The sequence below is a fragment of the Eretmochelys imbricata genome, chromosome 6 (genome assembly GCF_965152235.1).
Source record: "Eretmochelys imbricata isolate rEreImb1 chromosome 6, rEreImb1.hap1, whole genome shotgun sequence".
NCBI classification, from domain to species: domain Eukaryota; kingdom Metazoa; phylum Chordata; order Testudines; family Cheloniidae; genus Eretmochelys; species Eretmochelys imbricata.
Window position 1 is genome coordinate 11704115 of NC_135577.1, and position 4691 is coordinate 11708805.

A 4691-nucleotide genomic window follows, 5' to 3' on the forward strand; every position below is an offset into this window, starting at 1 on the left:
CCCCACTTCTTTGCAAAATCTTCCCGGAAAAAAGATCCACAGTACTTCACACCCTTGAGCGAAGTCCTTACCACCAAGCATGTGGCCATAACAAAAAAAAGCACCTTTCTCTCTCTCTTTAGATCAGGGGTCTCAAACTCAAACACAGGAGGACTAGTACATTGGTGCGAGGGCCGCACCACGGACCACCCCCTGACCTGCTGCCCCGGCCCCGCCCCCACTCCACCCCTTCCATGAGGCCCCGCCCCTGCCCCACCTCTTCCCACCCCTTCCCTGCCCCCATTCCAACCCCGTCCCCGAAATCCCAACCCCAACTCCACGGAGTGCATCAGGGAGCTCAGGGCAGGGGGTTGGGGTGCAGGAGGGGTGCGGGGTGCTGCAGGGGGCTTAGGGCACAGGGTTGGGGTGCGGCAGGGGGCTTAGGGCAGGGGGTTGGGGTGCAGGGTGCAGCAGGGAAGCGGCCGGGACGTGGGGGAGGGAGGAGGGGTCCACAGGGGTCTGTGTGTTGCCCTGGCCGTGCCTCCAGGTACCTCCCCCGAAGCTCCCATCGGCCGGGAATGGGGAACCGCGGCCAATGGGAGCTTTGGGGGAGGTACCTAGAGGATCAGCCAGGGCAACACACACCCCTGTGCCCCCACCCCAGGTCCTGGCCGCTTCCTGGAGTGGCGCAGGTAAACGCTATCTAGGTAAACGCTGGGCGGGCTGCGGGGGGGGGGCGCGGGGAGCTGGCGGGCCGCAGAAAATAACCCCGTGGGCCGCGTGTTTGAGACCCCTGCCTTTGTCTCTCCTGCTGTTTCCTCTGAATCAGTTCCCCGCCCACAACCACTGAACAAATGCCACTTCAGCAGCAGTTTCCTCCTCCGCTATGCTCCACTCATGGTTTGGTGTCAGCTGTTGGCCACGTCCCAGAGCCTGGTGTCAGGCAGGCCTGTGCCCTATCCTTTGAGAAACGCCAGCTGGGCCAGCCCTCAGGCTCCACCACTTCATCCAGCTCTGGTGATTTCAGCCTCGTTTGCACGGGGTAAGGGAGGGCTGCCCAGAGCTGCCTCAGCCCTGCTGCCTCCTTCTGCTGCTTTGGCAAAGGGCCACCTCAGTGTTGCCTCCCAGTGAAGAGTTTTCTGACTGCAAATCTGACCCCCCCACCCCCATGTCTCCAGCAGACCCACAACACCACAGTGAACATTAACCGCGGGAACCCGGCTGGGCACAAAGTGCTGGTGGATTCACAACCCTCGTTCAAAGTTGTTCTTACCCAGCCACAGACAGAAGTGTCACCCCTCAGCCACCACTCTGCACCCAGGTGGCCAGGCTGCTTCAGGGAATGGGGAATGGGACACGGGGCCTTTTTTCCCCCTAGGGGGCCTCCAGACACAGGCCCGGCTGACTTGGAAGGGGTGGGGTGGAGGAGCAGGCAAATCAATCATTCCATCGGGCTCTATGTCTCTCCTGGCAGGTGGCATCAGACAGGTCTGATTTCTACCAACATGTACGCAGAGTTCTGCTGGGCCATGCTGGGCAGCGCGGGCGTGATCAAGTGAGGTTAGGTCTTCTGCATCCACGGCAATGTCTGGGGCTGCCTCCTTCTGAGCCCCACAGCCACTGCATGTCCCCCCTACCATCTGGGGCCAAACTCCAGCAGACTCCGACACTGCCAGACCCTGAGTCTCCAGGTCCCCACAGTTCCCACCAGGCTGCTCCTTGGACGTGATCGTTCCCCTCTATTCGACATTGGTGAGGCCTCATCTGGAGTACTGTGTCCAGTTTTGGGCCCCACACTACAAGAAGGATGTGGATAAATTGGAGAGAGTCCAGCGAAGGGCAACAAAAATTATTAGGGGTCTAGAACACATGACTTATGAGGAGAGGCTGAGGGAGCTGGGATTGTTTAGCCTGCAGAAGAGAAGAATGAGGGGGGATTTGATAGCTGCTTTCAACTACCTGAAAGGGGGTTCCAAAGAGGATGGCTCTAGACTGTTCTCAATGGTAGCGATGACAGAACGAGGAGTAATGGTCTCAAGTTGCAGTGGGGGCGGTTTAGATTGGATATTAGGAAAAACTTTTTCACTAAGAGGGTGGTGAAACACTGGAATGCGTTACCTAGGGAGGTGGTAGAATCTCCTTCCTTAGAGGTTTTTAAGGTCAGGCTTGACAAAGCCCTGGCTGGGATGATTTAACTGGGAATAGGTCCTGCTTCGAGCAGGGGGTTGGACTAGATGACCTTCAGGGGTCCCTTCCAACCCTGATATTCTATGATTCTATGATTCTATGTGCCCCATGGGCTCAGGACAGGATTGGCTCACTTGATGCAGGCTCCCTTTTGTGAGACCTGCATACCAGTGGGTCAGCTTGGTACCCTCTCCTGCCCATATTCCAAGCTGGGCCCCCCACAGCCACGTTCCCCATTCAGGGCTGCCACTGCTCAGGGCCTGTTGCCACCTCCTGTAGGGCTCCAGGATGGGGTGTATGAGGCCTTGAGGGACATCACTGGGGCCAAGGGGGTGCAGCTGGAGGCATCCAACTACTCCACCTACCTCCACCCGGATCCCAGCACCATGCCTGAGATCTGGTCAGTGTCTGCCTGGGGGTGGGCACAGTGGGGTGGACCGAGTAACTGGAAGGCCCACAGACTGGCCAGCTGGCCCCATTCCTCACCCCATCTGGTCCCCAGGCACAGGGGCTCATGATACCAATTGCAGTATCCCACTGGGATTGGCACTGCCCACACAGCCTGCTCTCTGGCTCCTCAGGGACCCCACAGACACTGGACAGCTCAGGCACAGGGTGTGTGTGTGGTGGGCTCCTGATTCCCCAACACCAGAGGTGTCATTTCAGAAAAAACTCAGGGGGCAGGAAGAGCAAAGCTGTGTGTGAACATTACAGGCGATCCTGTACCCTGCAGAGCCAGGTGGGACAAAAAGTGGAGCAGATAGACCCATGGGGGAGGGCAAGCCAAGATCTAGAGGGGCAATGGCTTCCCTTGCTCCATAGCAAATGATGGCCCTGCCCAACAGTTGCCTGCCCTGCACCCCTGGAGACCTGCACCCTGGCAAGCAGCCCAGGCAGAGCACGGACAGCTACCAGCCACTTGCCCCATGCCACGGCTCCATGAGCCACATGGGACCCCCCGGGGGCAGGGGCATCTTCCCTCCCCAAAGCCTGTTTAGTCATCAGCAGCTCATTCAGGCCCCAGCAAAGGGCCTGGCTCTCGGGGATGCTCTGGGAATGGGGAGAAGCTTCCCTGAGGAACGAGATACCCTCTCTGAGACCCGCCGAGCAGGGACATGACACAGCGCTGCTCCCACCTGTGTTAGCAGGGAAAGGCCCCATGCACCCCACTTCTCTGAGCCAGCCAGCTGGCCAGCCCCAGGGCTGGATCGGAGCCAGCACCCACTTAGGTCCCCACCTCCCCATTCCCCACCTCCTGAGCCACCCTGTCCCTCCCTTCCCTTGGCTCTACCCTGCCCCTTTGAGCTCCCCAGGCTGGACTCTGCCATGAGGCTCTCGTCCCTGGACGTCTCCCACGCCGACCTGCCGAACGAGACGTGGCCCCATGGAGGGACTGAGCAGAGCTGGCAGTACTTGGCCAACCTGATCTGCCACTTCCCAAGCTTCTGCCTCCTGGATGCCACTGGCCACCCTGTCAGCTTGAGCCTCATGGACCCCTTTGGTGCCATGGCGCATGGCTACACCCTGCCCCAGCACCGTAGGCACTGCTACATGCGGGTGCTCAGCACCATGACAGCCAAGTGGATGCATGCGTGAGGCTGCCCCATCTTTGGCCATGTGGCCCTGGACAACCTCCACATACAGAGGCTACAGGAGAGCCAGGGCTTCCAGCGCCAGCCCCGCCGGTGCCATCATTATCCACACCCCAGAGCCAGTGATGGCTCCAGTCTGAGCCCCCTGACCCAGCACCAGCCACCCCCTCCTACCTAAGTTCCCTTCCCCAGAAACCTCTATGAGGCAGGGCTGAGGGCCAACAGGGTGGCCAGGAAAATCCAGGGCTCCGCATTGGGCCCCATGGAGCTAGAAACATCTGCCAGCAGCAGCGATGCCTTCAGAGCTGGACGGCCCAAGAGCAGTGGCTGCGGCTGGGAGCCCAGCTCTGAAGGCAGTGCTGCCGCCACCAGCAGCGCAGAAGTGAGGGTGACATAGTATGGGGGGGCTGTCACTTTGGGGGGGGCAGGTCCAACCTTATGGGTGGACAACCCCCAGGGTGCTGTGGCACAATCACAGCCAGCCCAAGGCCCCTTTAACCACCGAGTGCTAGGTCTGGAGCTGGGATGGGGCAGGTCTGGGGCACCCCAGCCGAGGGCTCCTCCTGTGCGCTGGGCTCTACACTCCAACCTCCAGAACCTCCCCTGGCTGCAGGAAGCTGCTGCTGGTGGCGGTGCAGACGTGCGGGTGGAAATATCACACCATGAACCCTCACTTCTGGGCTGCTGCTGGCGGCATCGCTGCCTTAAGAGCTGGGCTCCTGGCCTGCAGCTGTCACTTTCCAGCTCCCCTGCTTCTAAAGAAGCACTGTCACCAGCAGCTGCGGAGGACTATGGGTAACAATCCTGCAACCCCCCTACAATAGCCAGATTTCCTGGGGTAGACCAGATTTCATGATCGGTAATGCATTTTTCACAGCCGTGAATTTGGTAGGGCCCTACTCATGGGGCCAGCCACCGCAGCTCCATAACCAG

At 59.9% G+C, this 4691-nt stretch overlaps 1 pseudogene; it reads left to right on the top strand.

The window, feature by feature from the left end:
- The first annotated feature begins 1484 nt into the window (after positions 1-1484).
- Positions 1485-3936, top strand: LOC144266099 (glycine N-acyltransferase-like protein 3; annotated as a pseudogene).
- The last annotated feature ends 755 nt before the right edge of the window (positions 3937-4691 follow it).